Raw genomic sequence first — 14,867 nt, 5'->3', positions numbered from 1 at the left:
TTTTATATTTTTTTCTTGTTGCTTTGCACCTTTTTTTTCCCTCGTCGCACAACTCTCAATTATCCTGAAAGTGATCCTTCACGCTTGCGCTTATACATTTGCGCCGACAACTTTGACCGACGATCCGGGCTTCGATCCAGCCGTACCGTTCCTGACTTGTCTCGCGCCTTCAGATCCGCGTTCATGCTTCGATAAAAAGCAAAATATAAAGCAATCGTTCCGACGGAGCTAAATTACTACAGCATAAAGAACGAAGGGGAAATTTGGATTTCGAAACAAAAAAGGGAGGGGTGCAACACGAGGATTTCCCAGGGGGTCACCTAGGGGTGTCAACGGGCCGGGTCCGGGCCGGAATTCATTATTCCGGACCCGGACCCGGATCCGACCCGTTTACCCGACGGGTCTTTTATTCTGTGTTCCGGATCCGGACCCGGCGAGTCTCGGATCCGGGTCGGGTCTACCCGAACAAATTTGCCAAAATTTATAATTTCTAACAAAAAGAGAAAAAGATATATTTGTAAACAAATTTCTAGCTAATGCAAAGAAAAAACCAAATAAGAAAATAAATCAAATTGATTTTACTCAAATACATCATCCTAATCAAATTATATTGATAATATATATTTTGATCCGGATCCGGGTCTAGACCCGACCCGTTGACAGGCCTAGGGTCACCCATCCTAGTACTACTGTCGCCCAAGCACGCTTAACTTCGGAGTTCTGATGGGATCCGGTGCATTAGTGCTGGTATGATCGCACCCGCCATGTTCCTTTCGCTTTATTCTTTTAAACTGCCACGTCCTGTGAAGCAGTTTGGCTTTTCTGGACCCGAATTCATTCTAAGCGTCAGTTCATGAATTTCCTCTCATCCTTTTATTTATTTACTTTTATATTTTTTTCTTGTTGCTTTGCACCTTTTTTTTCCCTCGTCGCACAACTCTCAATTATCCTGAAAGTGATCCTTCACGCTTGCGCTTATACATTTGCGCCGACAACTTTGACCGACGATCCGGGCTTCGATCCAGCCGTACCGTTCCTGACTTGTCTCGCGCCTTCAGATCCGCCTTCATGCTTCGATGAGAAGCAAAATAAAAAGCAATCGTTCCGACGGAGCTAAATTACTACAGCATAAAGAACGAAGGGGAAATTTGGATTTCGAAACAAAAAAGGGAGGGGTGCAACACGAGGATTTCCCAGGGGGTCACCTAGGGGTGTCAACGGGCCGGGTCCGGGCCGGAATTCATTATTCCGGACCCGGACCCGGATCCGACCCGTTTACCCGACGGGTCTTTTATTCTGTGTTCCGGATCCGGACCCGGCGAGTCTCGGATCCGGGTCGGGTCTACCCGAACAAATTTGCCAAAATTTATAATTTCTAACAAAAAGAGAAAAAGATATATTTGTAAACAAATTTCTAACTAATGCAAAGAAAAAACCAAATAAGAAAATAAATCAAATTGATTTTACTCAAATACATCATCCTAATCAAATTATATTGATAATATATTTTTTTTATAAATTATTAAATCATTTATATCCGGATCCGGGTCTAATACGGGTCGGAATACTATATTCCGTATTCGACCCGTTTTTTTGTTTGAAAAAACGGATCCGGATCCGGTTAACGGAATTAAATCCGTACCCATACCCGCAAAAATTTCAGGGATCCGATCCGGATCCGGGTCTAGACCCGACCCGTTGACAGGCCTAGGGTCACCCATCCTAGTACTACTGTCGCCCAAGCACGCTTAACTTCGGAGTTCTGATGGGATCCGGTGCATTAGTGCTGGTATGATCGCACCCGCCATGTTCCTTTCGCTTTATTGTTTTAAACTGCCACGTCCTGTGAAGCAGTTTGGCTTTTCTGGACCCGAATTCATTCTAAGCGTCAGTTCATGAATTTCCTCTCATCCTTTTATTTATTTACTTTTATATTTTTTTCTTGTTGCTTTGCACCTTTTTTTTCCCTCGTCGCACAACTCTCAATTATCCTGAAAGTGATCCTTCACGCTTGCGCTTATACATTTGCGCCGACAACTTTGACCGACGATCCGGGCTTCGATCCAGCCGTACCGTTCCTGACTTGTCTCGCGCCTTCAGATCCGCCTTCATGCTTCGATGAGAAGCAAAATAAAAAGCAATCGTTCCGACGGAGCTAAATTACTACAGCATAAAGAACGAAGGGGAAATTTGGATTTCGAAACAAAAAAGGGAGGGGTGCAACACGAGGATTTCCCAGGGGGTCACCTAGGGGTGTCAACGGGCCGGGTCCGGGCCGGAATTCATTATTCCGGATCCGACCGGTTTACCCGACGGGTCTTTTATTCTGTGTTCCGGATCCGGACCCGGCGAGTCTCGGATCCGGGTCGGGTCTACCCGAACAAATTTGCCAAAATTTATAATTTCTAACAAAAAAGAGAAAAAGATATATTTGTAAACAAATTTCTAGCTAATGCAAAGAAAAAACCAAATAAGAAAATAAATCAAATTGATTTTACTCAAATACATCATCCTAATCAAATTATATTGATAATATATATTTTTTATAAATTATTAAATCATTTATTTCCGGATCCGGGTCTAATACGGGTCGGAATACTATATTCCGTATCCGACCCGTTTTTTTGTTTGAAAAAACGGATCCGGATCCGGATAACGGAATTAAATCCCTACCCATACACGCAAAAATTTCAGGGATCCGATCCGGATCCGGGTGTAGACCCGACCCGTTGACCGGCCTAGGGTCACCCATCCTAGTACTACTGTCGCCCAAGCACGCTTAACTTCGGAGTTCTGATGGGATCCGGTGCATTAGTGCTGGTATGATCGCACCCGCCATGTTTCTTTCGCTTTATTCTTTTAAACTGCCACGTCCTGTGAAGCAGTTTGGCTTTTCTGGACCCGAATTCATTCTAAGCGTCAGTTCATGAATTTCCTCTCATCCTTTTATTTATTTACTTTTATATTTTTTTCTTGTTGCTTTGCACCTTTTTTTTCCCTCGTCGCACAACTCTCAATTATCCTGAAAGTGATCCTTCACGCTTGCGCTTATACATTTGCGCCGACAACTTTGACCGACGATCCGGGCTTCGATCCAGCCGTACCGTTCCTGACTTGTCTCGCGCCTTCAGATCCGCGTTCATGCTTCGATAAAAAGCAAAATATAAAGCAATCGTTCCGACGGAGCTAAATTACTACAGCATAAAGAACGAAGGGGAAATTTGGATTTCGAAACAAAAAAGGGAGGGGTGCAACACGAGGATTTCCCAGGGGGTCACCTAGGGGTGTCAACGGGCCGGGTCCGGGCCGGAATTCATTATTCCGGACCCGGACCCGGATCCGACCCGTTTACCCGACGGGTCTTTTATTCTGTGTTCCGGATCCGGACCCGGCGAGTCTCGGATCCGGGTCGGGTCTACCCGAACAAATTTGCCAAAATTTATAATTTCTAACAAAAAGAGAAAAAGATATATTTGTAAACAAATTTCTAGCTAATGCAAAGAAAAAACCAAATAAGAAAATAAATCAAATTGATTTTACTCAAATACATCATCCTAATCAAATTATATTGATAATATATATTTTTTATAAATTATTAAATCATTTATATCCGGATGCGGGTCTAATACGGGTCGGAATACTATATTCCGTATCCGACCCGTTTTTTTGTTTGAAAAAACGGATCCGGATCCGGATAACGGAATTAAATCCCTACCCATACCCGCAAAAATTTTAGGGATCCGATCCGGATCCGGGTCTAGACCCGACCCGTTGACAGGCCTAGGGTCACCCATCCTAGTACTACTGTCGCCCAAGCACGCTTAACTTCGGAGTTCTGATGGGATCCGGTGCATTAGTGCTGGTATGATCGCACCCGCCATGTTCCTTTCGCTTTATTCTTTTAAACTGCCACGTCCTGTGAAGCAGTTTGGCTTTTCTGGACCCGAATTCATTCTAAGCGTCAGTTCATGAATTTCCTCTCATCCTTTTATTTATTTACTTTTATATTTTTTTCTTGTTGCTTTGCACCTTTTTTTTCCCTCGTCGCACAACTCTCAATTATCCTGAAAGTGATCCTTCACGCTTGCGCTTATACATTTGCGCCGACAACTTTGACCGACGATCCGGGCTTCGATCCAGCCGTACCGTTCCTGACTTGTCTCGCGCCTTCAGATCCGCCTTCATGCTTCGATGAGAAGCAAAATAAAAAGCAATCGTTCCGACGGAGCTAAATTACTACAGCATAAAGAACGAAGGGGAAATTTGGATTTCGAAACAAAAAAGGGAGGGGTGCAACACGAGGATTTCCCAGGGGGTCACCTAGGGGTGTCAACGGGCCGGGTCCGGGCCGGAATTCATTATTCCGGATCCGACCGGTTTACCCGACGGGTCTTTTATTCTGTGTTCCGGATCCGGACCCGGCGAGTCTCGGATCCGGGTCGGGTCTACCCGAACAAATTTGCCAAAATTTATAATTTCTAACAAAAAAGAGAAAAAGATATATTTGTAAACAAATTTCTAGCTAATGCAAAGAAAAAACCAAATAAGAAAATAAATCAAATTGATTTTACTCAAATACATCATCCTAATCAAATTATATTGATAATATATATTTTTTATAAATTATTAAATCATTTATTTCCGGATCCGGGTCTAATACGGGTCGGAATACTATATTCCGTATCCGACCCGTTTTTTTGTTTGAAAAAACGGATCCGGATCCGGATAACGGAATTAAATCCCTACCCATACCCGCAAAAATTTCAGGGATCCGATCCGGATCCGGGTGTAGACCCGACCCGTTGACCGGCCTAGGGTCACCCATCCTAGTACTACTGTCGCCCAAGCACGCTTAACTTCGGAGTTCTGATGGGATCCGGTGCATTAGTGCTGGTATGATCGCACCCGCCATGTTTCTTTCGCTTTATTCTTTTAAACTGCCACGTCCTGTGAAGCAGTTTGGCTTTTCTGGACCCGAATTCATTCTAAGCGTCAGTTCATGAATTTCCTCTCATCCTTTTATTTATTTACTTTTATATTTTTTTCTTGTTGCTTTGCACCTTTTTTTTCCCTCGTCGCACAACTCTCAATTATCCTGAAAGTGATCCTTCACGCTTGCGCTTATACATTTGCGCCGACAACTTTGACCGACGATCCGGGCTTCGATCCAGCCGTACCGTTCCTGACTTGTCTCGCGCCTTCAGATCCGCCTTCATGCTTCGATGAGAAGCAAAATAAAAAGCAATCGTTCCGACGGAGCTAAATTACTACAGCATAAAGAACGAAGGGGAAATTTGGATTTCGAAACAAAAAAGGGAGGGGTGCAACACGAGTATTTCCCAGGGGGTCACCTAGGGGTGTCAACGGGCCGGGTCCGGGCCGGAATTCATTATTCCGGACCCGGACCCGGATCCGACCCGTTTACCCGACGGGTCTTTTATTCTGTGTTCCGGATCCGGACCCGGCGAGTCTCGGATCCGGGTCGGGTCTACCCGAACAAATTTGCCAAAATTTATAATTTCTAACAAAAAGAGAAAAAGATATATTTGTAAACAAATTTCTAGCTAATGCAAAGAAAAAACCAAATAAGAAAATAAATCAAATTGATTTTACTCAAATACATCATCCTAATCAAATTATATTGATAATATATATTTTTTATAAATTATTAAATCATTTATTTCCGGATCCGGGTCTAATACGGGTCGGAATACTATATTCCGTATCCGACCCGTTTTTTTGTTTGAAAAAACGGATCCGGATCCGGATAACGGAATTAAATCCCTACCCATACCCGCAAAAATTTCAGGGATCCGATCCGGATCCGGGTCTAGACCCGACCCGTTGACCGGCCTAGGGTCACCCATCCTAGTACTACTGTCGCCCAAGCACGCTTAACTTCGGAGTTCTGATGGGATCCGGTGCATTAGTGCTGGTATGATCGCACCCGCCATGTTTCTTTCGCTTTATTCTTTTAAACTGCCACGTCCTGTGAAGCAGTTTGGCTTTTCTGGACCCGAATTCATTCTAAGCGTCAGTTCATGAATTTCCTCTCATCCTTTTATTTATTTACTTTTATATTTTTTTCTTGTTGCTTTGCACCTTTTTTTTCCCTCGTCGCACAACTCTCAATTATCCTGAAAGTGATCCTTCACGCTTGCGCTTATACATTTGCGCCGACAACTTTGACCGACGATCCGGGCTTCGATCCAGCCGTACCGTTCCTGACTTGTCTCGCGCCTTCAGATCCGCGTTCATGCTTCGATAAAAAGCAAAATATAAAGCAATCGTTCCGACGGAGCTAAATTACTACAGCATAAAGAACGAAGGGGAAATTTGGATTTCGAAACAAAAAAGGGAGGGGTGCAACACGAGGATTTCCCAGGGGGTCACCTAGGGGTGTCAACGGGCCGGGTCCGGGCCGGAATTCATTATTCCGGACCCGGACCCGGATCCGACCCGTTTACCCGACGGGTCTTTTATTCTGTGTTCCGGATCCGGACCCGGCGAGTCTCGGATCCGGGTCGGGTCTACCCGAACAAATTTGCCAAAATTTATAATTTCTAACAAAAAGAGAAAAAGATATATTTGTAAACAAATTTCTAGCTAATGCAAAGAAAAAACCAAATAAGAAAATAAATCAAATTGATTTTACTCAAATACATCATCCTAATCAAATTATATTGATAATATATATTTTTTATAAATTATTAAATCATTTATATCCGGATGCGGGTCTAATACGGGTCGGAATACTATATTCCGTATCCGACCCGTTTTTTTGTTTGAAAAAACGGATCCGGATCCGGATAACGGAATTAAATCCCTACCCATACCCGCAAAAATTTTAGGGATCCGATCCGGATCCGGGTCTAGACCCGACCCGTTGACAGGCCTAGGGTCACCCATCCTAGTACTACTGTCGCCCAAGCACGCTTAACTTCGGAGTTCTGATGGGATCCGGTGCATTAGTGCTGGTATGATCGCACCCGCCATGTTCCTTTCGCTTTATTCTTTTAAACTGCCACGTCCTGTGAAGCAGTTTGGCTTTTCTGGACCCGAATTCATTCTAAGCGTCAGTTCATGAATTTCCTCTCATCCTTTTATTTATTTACTTTTATATTTTTTTCTTGTTGCTTTGCACCTTTTTTTTCCCTCGTCGCACAACTCTCAATTATCCTGAAAGTGATCCTTCACGCTTGCGCTTATACATTTGCGCCGACAACTTTGACCGACGATCCGGGCTTCGATCCAGCCGTACCGTTCCTGACTTGTCTCGCGCCTTCAGATCCGCCTTCATGCTTCGATGAGAAGCAAAATAAAAAGCAATCGTTCCGACGGAGCTAAATTACTACAGCATAAAGAACGAAGGGGAAATTTGGATTTCGAAACAAAAAAGGGAGGGGTGCAACACGAGGATTTCCCAGGGGGTCACCTAGGGGTGTCAACGGGCCGGGTCCGGGCCGGAATTCATTATTCCGGACCCGGACCCGGATCCGACCCGTTTACCCGACGGGTCTTTTATTCTGTGTTCCGGATCCGGACCCGGCGAGTCTCGGATCCGGGTCGGGTCTACCCGAACAAATTTGCCAAAATTTATAATTTCTAACAAAAAGAGAAAAAGATATATTTGTAAACAAATTTCTAACTAATGCAAAGAAAAAACCAAATAAGAAAATAAATCAAATTGATTTTACTCAAATACATCATCCTAATCAAATTATATTGATAATATATTTTTTTTATAAATTATTAAATCATTTATATCCGGATCCGGGTCTAATACGGGTCGGAATACTATATTCCGTATTCGACCCGTTTTTTTGTTTGAAAAAACGGATCCGGATCCGGTTAACGGAATTAAATCCGTACCCATACCCGCAAAAATTTCAGGGATCCGATCCGGATCCGGGTCTAGACCCGACCCGTTGACAGGCCTAGGGTCACCCATCCTAGTACTACTGTCGCCCAAGCACGCTTAACTTCGGAGTTCTGATGGGATCCGGTGCATTAGTGCTGGTATGATCGCACCCGCCATGTTCCTTTCGCTTTATTGTTTTAAACTGCCACGTCCTGTGAAGCAGTTTGGCTTTTCTGGACCCGAATTCATTCTAAGCGTCAGTTCATGAATTTCCTCTCATCCTTTTATTTATTTACTTTTATATTTTTTTCTTGTTGCTTTGCACCTTTTTTTTCCCTCGTCGCACAACTCTCAATTATCCTGAAAGTGATCCTTCACGCTTGCGCTTATACATTTGCGCCGACAACTTTGACCGACGATCCGGGCTTCGATCCAGCCGTACCGTTCCTGACTTGTCTCGCGCCTTCAGATCCGCCTTCATGCTTCGATGAGAAGCAAAATAAAAAGCAATCGTTCCGACGGAGCTAAATTACTACAGCATAAAGAACGAAGGGGAAATTTGGATTTCGAAACAAAAAAGGGAGGGGTGCAACACGAGGATTTCCCAGGGGGTCACCTAGGGGTGTCAACGGGCCGGGTCCGGGCCGGAATTCATTATTCCGGATCCGACCGGTTTACCCGACGGGTCTTTTATTCTGTGTTCCGGATCCGGACCCGGCGAGTCTCGGATCCGGGTCGGGTCTACCCGAACAAATTTGCCAAAATTTATAATTTCTAACAAAAAAGAGAAAAAGATATATTTGTAAACAAATTTCTAGCTAATGCAAAGAAAAAACCAAATAAGAAAATAAATCAAATTGATTTTACTCAAATACATCATCCTAATCAAATTATATTGATAATATATATTTTTTATAAATTATTAAATCATTTATTTCCGGATCCGGGTCTAATACGGGTCGGAATACTATATTCCGTATCCGACCCGTTTTTTTGTTTGAAAAAACGGATCCGGATCCGGATAACGGAATTAAATCCCTACCCATACCCGCAAAAATTTCAGGGATCCGATCCGGATCCGGGTGTAGACCCGACCCGTTGACCGGCCTAGGGTCACCCATCCTAGTACTACTGTCGCCCAAGCACGCTTAACTTCGGAGTTCTGATGGGATCCGGTGCATTAGTGCTGGTATGATCGCACCCGCCATGTTTCTTTCGCTTTATTCTTTTAAACTGCCACGTCCTGTGAAGCAGTTTGGCTTTTCTGGACCCGAATTCATTCTAAGCGTCAGTTCATGAATTTCCTCTCATCCTTTTATTTATTTACTTTTATATTTTTTTCTTGTTGCTTTGCACCTTTTTTTTCCCTCGTCGCACAACTCTCAATTATCCTGAAAGTGATCCTTCACGCTTGCGCTTATACATTTGCGCCGACAACTTTGACCGACGATCCGGGCTTCGATCCAGCCGTACCGTTCCTGACTTGTCTCGCGCCTTCAGATCCGCCTTCATGCTTCGATGAGAAGCAAAATAAAAAGCAATCGTTCCGACGGAGCTAAATTACTACAGCATAAAGAACGAAGGGGAAATTTGGATTTCGAAACAAAAAAGGGAGGGGTGCAACACGAGTATTTCCCAGGGGGTCACCTAGGGGTGTCAACGGGCCGGGTCCGGGCCGGAATTCATTATTCCGGACCCGGACCCGGATCCGACCCGTTTACCCGACGGGTCTTTTATTCTGTGTTCCGGATCCGGACCCGGCGAGTCTCGGATCCGGGTCGGGTCTACCCGAACAAATTTGCCAAAATTTATAATTTCTAACAAAAAGAGAAAAAGATATATTTGTAAACAAATTTCTAGCTAATGCAAAGAAAAAACCAAATAAGAAAATAAATCAAATTGATTTTACTCAAATACATCATCCTAATCAAATTATATTGATAATATATTTTTTTTATAAATTATTAAATCATTTATATCCGGATCCGGGTCTAATACGGGTCGGAATACTATATTCCGTATTCGACCCGTTTTTTTGTTTGAAAAAACGGATCCGGATCCGGTTAACGGAATTAAATCCGTATCCATACCCGCAAAAATTTCAGGGATCCGATCCGGATCCGGGTCTAGACCCGACCCGTTGACAGGCCTAGGGTCACCCATCCTAGTACTACTGTCGCCCAAGCACGCTTAACTTCGGAGTTCTGATGGGATCCGGTGCATTAGTGCTGGTATGATCGCACCCGCCATGTTCCTTTCGCTTTATTCTTTTAAACTGCCACGTCCTGTGAAGCAGTTTGGCTTTTCTGGACCCGAATTCATTCTAAGCATCAGTTCATGAATTTCCTCTCATCCTTTTATTTATTTACTTTTATATTTTTTTCTTGTTGCTTTGCACCTTTTTTTTCCCTCGTCGCACAACTCTCAATTATCCTGAAAGTGATCCTTCACGCTTGCGCTTATACATTTGCGCCGACAACTTTGACCGACGATCCGGGCTTCGATCCAGCCGTACCGTTCCTGACTTGTCTCGCGCCTTCAGATCCGCCTTCATGCTTCGATGAGAAGCAAAATAAAAAGCAATCGTTCCGACGGAGCTAAATTACTACAGCATAAAGAACGAAGGGGAAATTTGGATTTCGAAACAAAAAAGGGAGGGGTGCAACACGAGGATTTCCCAGGGGGTCACCTAGGGGTGTCAACGGGCCGGGTCCGGGCCGGAATTCATTATTCCGGATCCGACCGGTTTACCCGACGGGTCTTTTATTCTGTGTTCCGGATCCGGACCCGGCGAGTCTCGGATCCGGGTCGGGTCTACCCGAACAAATTTGCCAAAATTTATAATTTCTAACAAAAAAGAGAAAAAGATATATTTGTAAACAAATTTCTAGCTAATGCAAAGAAAAAACCAAATAAGAAAATAAATCAAATTGATTTTACTCAAATACATCATCCTAATCAAATTATATTGATAATATATATTTTTTATAAATTATTAAATCATTTATTTCCGGATCCGGGTCTAATACGGGTCGGAATACTATATTCCGTATCCGACCCGTTTTTTTGTTTGAAAAAACGGATCCGGATCCGGATAACGGAATTAAATCCCTACCCATACCCGCAAAAATTTCAGGGATCCGATCCGGATCCGGGTGTAGACCCGACCCGTTGACCGGCCTAGGGTCACCCATCCTAGTACTACTGTCGCCCAAGCACGCTTAACTTCGGAGTTCTGATGGGATCCGGTGCATTAGTGCTGGTATGATCGCACCCGCCATGTTTCTTTCGCTTTATTCTTTTAAACTGCCACGTCCTGTGAAGCAGTTTGGCTTTTCTGGACCCGAATTCATTCTAAGCGTCAGTTCATGAATTTCCTCTCATCCTTTTATTTATTTACTTTTATATTTTTTTCTTGTTGCTTTGCACCTTTTTTTTCCCTCGTCGCACAACTCTCAATTATCCTGAAAGTGATCCTTCACGCTTGCGCTTATACATTTGCGCCGACAACTTTGACCGACGATCCGGGCTTCGATCCAGCCGTACCGTTCCTGACTTGTCTCGCGCCTTCAGATCCGCGTTCATGCTTCGATAAAAAGCAAAATATAAAGCAATCGTTCCGACGGAGCTAAATTACTACAGCATAAAGAACGAAGGGGAAATTTGGATTTCGAAACAAAAAAGGGAGGGGTGCAACACGAGGATTTCCCAGGGGGTCACCTAGGGGTGTCAACGTGCCGGGTCCGGGCCGGAATTCATTATTCTGGACCCGGACCCGGATCCGACCCGTTTACCCGACGGGTCTTTTATTCGGTGTTCCGGATCCGGACCCGGCGAGTCTCGGATCCGGGTCGGGTCTACCCGAACAAATTTGCCAAAATTTATAATTTCTAACAAAAAAGAGAAAAAGATATATTTGTAAACTAATTTCTAACTAATGCAAAGAAAAAACCAAATAAGAAAATAAATCAAATTGATTTTACTCAAATACATCATCCTAATCAAATTATATTGATAATATATATTTTTTATAAATTATTAAATCATTTATATCCGGATGCGGGTCTAATACGGGTCGGAATACTATATTCCGTATCCGACCCGTTTTTTTGTTTGAAAAAACGGATCCGGATCCGGATAACGGAATTAAATCCCTACCCATACCCGCAAAAATTTTAGGGATCCGATCCGGATCCGGGTCTAGACCCGACCCGTTGACAGGCCTAGGGTCACCCATCCTAGTACTACTGTCGCCCAAGCACGCTTAACTTCGGAGTTCTGATGGGATCCGGTGCATTAGTGCTGGTATGATCGCACCCGCCATGTTCCTTTCGCTTTATTCTTTTAAACTGCCACGTCCTGTGAAGCAGTTTGGCTTTTCTGGACCCGAATTCATTCTAAGCATCAGTTCATGAATTTCCTCTCATCCTTTTATTTATTTACTTTTATATTTTTTTCTTGTTGCTTTGCACCTTTTTTTTCCCTCGTCGCACAACTCTCAATTATCCTGAAAGTGATCCTTCACGCTTGCGCTTATACATTTGCGCCGACAACTTTGACCGACGATCCGGGCTTCGATCCAGCCGTACCGTTCCTGACTTGTCTCGCGCCTTCAGATCCGCCTTCATGCTTCGATGAGAAGCAAAATAAAAAGCAATCGTTCCGACGGAGCTAAATTACTACAGCATAAAGAACGAAGGGGAAATTTGGATTTCGAAACAAAAAAGGGAGGGGTGCAACACGAGGATTTCCCAGGGGGTCACCTAGGGGTGTCAACGGGCCGGGTCCGGGCCGGAATTCATTATTCCGGACCCGGACCCGGATCCGACCCGTTTACCCGACGGGTCTTTTATTCTGTGTTCCGGATCCGGACCCGGCGAGTCTCGGATCCGGGTCGGGTCTACCCGAACAAATTTGCCAAAATTTATAATTTCTAACAAAAAGAGAAAAAGATATATTTGTAAACAAATTTCTAACTAATGCAAAGAAAAAACCAAATAAGAAAATAAATCAAATTGATTTTACTCAAATACATCATCCTAATCAAATTATATTGATAATATATTTTTTTTATAAATTATTAAATCATTTATATCCGGATCCGGGTCTAATACGGGTCGGAATACTATATTCCGTATTCGACCCGTTTTTTTGTTTGAAAAAACGGATCCGGATCCGGTTAACGGAATTAAATCCGTACCCATACCCGCAAAAATTTCAGGGATCCGATCCGGATCCGGGTCTAGACCCGACCCGTTGACAGGCCTAGGGTCACCCATCCTAGTACTACTGTCGCCCAAGCACGCTTAACTTCGGAGTTCTGATGGGATCCGGTGCATTAGTGCTGGTATGATCGCACCCGCCATGTTCCTTTCGCTTTATTCTTTTAAACTGCCACGTCCTGTGAAGCAGTTTGGCTTTTCTGGACCCGAATTCATTCTAAGCGTCAGTTCATGAATTTCCTCTCATCCTTTTATTTATTTACTTTTATATTTTTTTCTTGTTGCTTTGCACCTTTTTTTTCCCTCGTCGCACAACTCTCAATTATCCTGAAAGTGATCCTTCACGCTTGCGCTTATACATTTGCGCCGACAACTTTGACCGACGATCCGGGCTTCGATCCAGCCGTACCGTTCCTGACTTGTCTCGCGCCTTCAGATCCGCCTTCATGCTTCGATGAGAAGCAAAATAAAAAGCAATCGTTCCGACGGAGCTAAATTACTACAGCATAAAGAACGAAGGGGAAATTTGGATTTCGAAACAAAAAAGGGAGGGGTGCAACACGAGGATTTCCCAGGGGGTCACCTAGGGGTGTCAACGGGCCGGGTCCGGGCCGGAATTCATTATTCCGGATCCGACCGGTTTACCCGACGGGTCTTTTATTCTGTGTTCCGGATCCGGACCCGGCGAGTCTCGGATCCGGGTCGGGTCTACCCGAACAAATTTGCCAAAATTTATAATTTCTAACAAAAAAGAGAAAAAGATATATTTGTAAACAAATTTCTAGCTAATGCAAAGAAAAAACCAAATAAGAAAATAAATCAAATTGATTTTACTCAAATACATCATCCTAATCAAATTATATTGATAATATATATTTTTTATAAATTATTAAATCATTTATTTCCGGATCCGGGTCTAATACGGGTCGGAATACTATATTCCGTATCCGACCCGTTTTTTTGTTTGAAAAAACGGATCCGGATCCGGATAACGGAATTAAATCCCTACCCATACCCGCAAAAATTTCAGGGATCCGATCCGGATCCGGGTGTAGACCCGACCCGTTGACCGGCCTAGGGTCACCCATCCTAGTACTACTGTCGCCCAAGCACGCTTAACTTCGGAGTTCTGATGGGATCCGGTGCATTAGTGCTGGTATGATCGCACCCGCCATGTTTCTTTCGCTTTATTCTTTTAAACTGCCACGTCCTGTGAAGCAGTTTGGCTTTTCTGGACCCGAATTCATTCTAAGCGTCAGTTCATGAATTTCCTCTCATCCTTTTATTTATTTACTTTTATATTTTTTTCTTGTTGCTTTGCACCTTTTTTTTCCCTCGTCGCACAACTCTCAATTATCCTGAAAGTGATCCTTCACGCTTGCGCTTATACATTTGCGCCGACAACTTTGACCGACGATCCGGGCTTCGATCCAGCCGTACCGTTCCTGACTTGTCTCGCGCCTTCAGATCCGCGTTCATGCTTCGATAAAAAGCAAAATATAAAGCAATCGTTCCGACGGAGCTAAATTACTACAGCATAAAGAACGAAGGGGAAATTTGGATTTCGAAACAAAAAAGGGAGGGGTGCAACACGAGGATTTCCCAGGGGGTCACCTAGGGGTGTCAACGTGCCGGGTCCGGGCCGGAATTCATTATTCTGGACCCGGACCCGGATCCGACCCGTTTACCCGACGGGTCTTTTATTCGGTGTTCCGGATCCGGACCCGGCGAGTCTCGGATCCGGGTCGGGTCTACCCGAACAAATTTGCCAAAATTTATAATTT

At 43.8% G+C, this 14,867-nt stretch overlaps 14 pseudogenes; all 14 read right to left on the bottom strand.

Annotated features, from left to right (window-relative positions):
- Positions 1-643: 643 nt before the first annotated feature.
- Positions 644-761, bottom strand: LOC140019028 (5S ribosomal RNA; annotated as a pseudogene).
- Positions 762-1,685: 924 nt separating this feature from the next.
- Positions 1,686-1,803, bottom strand: LOC140019027 (5S ribosomal RNA; annotated as a pseudogene).
- A 913-nt stretch (positions 1,804-2,716) lies between these two features.
- Positions 2,717-2,834, bottom strand: LOC140018348 (5S ribosomal RNA; annotated as a pseudogene).
- Positions 2,835-3,758: 924 nt separating this feature from the next.
- Positions 3,759-3,876, bottom strand: LOC140019026 (5S ribosomal RNA; annotated as a pseudogene).
- Positions 3,877-4,789: 913 nt separating this feature from the next.
- On the bottom strand, positions 4,790-4,907 carry LOC140018347 (5S ribosomal RNA; annotated as a pseudogene).
- Positions 4,908-5,831: 924 nt separating this feature from the next.
- Positions 5,832-5,949, bottom strand: LOC140018346 (5S ribosomal RNA; annotated as a pseudogene).
- A 924-nt stretch (positions 5,950-6,873) lies between these two features.
- Positions 6,874-6,991, bottom strand: LOC140019025 (5S ribosomal RNA; annotated as a pseudogene).
- A 924-nt stretch (positions 6,992-7,915) lies between these two features.
- On the bottom strand, positions 7,916-8,033 carry LOC140019024 (5S ribosomal RNA; annotated as a pseudogene).
- A 913-nt stretch (positions 8,034-8,946) lies between these two features.
- Positions 8,947-9,064, bottom strand: LOC140018345 (5S ribosomal RNA; annotated as a pseudogene).
- Positions 9,065-9,988: 924 nt separating this feature from the next.
- Positions 9,989-10,106, bottom strand: LOC140019023 (5S ribosomal RNA; annotated as a pseudogene).
- A 913-nt stretch (positions 10,107-11,019) lies between these two features.
- LOC140018344 (5S ribosomal RNA) lies at positions 11,020-11,137 on the bottom strand (annotated as a pseudogene).
- A 925-nt stretch (positions 11,138-12,062) lies between these two features.
- LOC140019022 (5S ribosomal RNA) lies at positions 12,063-12,180 on the bottom strand (annotated as a pseudogene).
- Positions 12,181-13,104: 924 nt separating this feature from the next.
- LOC140019021 (5S ribosomal RNA) lies at positions 13,105-13,222 on the bottom strand (annotated as a pseudogene).
- A 913-nt stretch (positions 13,223-14,135) lies between these two features.
- On the bottom strand, positions 14,136-14,253 carry LOC140018343 (5S ribosomal RNA; annotated as a pseudogene).
- Between the last annotated feature and the right edge of the window lie 614 nt (positions 14,254-14,867).

This window comes from Coffea arabica, chromosome 11c (genome assembly GCF_036785885.1).
Source record: "Coffea arabica cultivar ET-39 chromosome 11c, Coffea Arabica ET-39 HiFi, whole genome shotgun sequence".
NCBI classification, from domain to species: domain Eukaryota; kingdom Viridiplantae; phylum Streptophyta; class Magnoliopsida; order Gentianales; family Rubiaceae; genus Coffea; species Coffea arabica.
The sequence above is the reverse complement of the archived record's forward strand: the minus strand, read 5'-3'. Positions and strand labels throughout refer to the sequence as shown.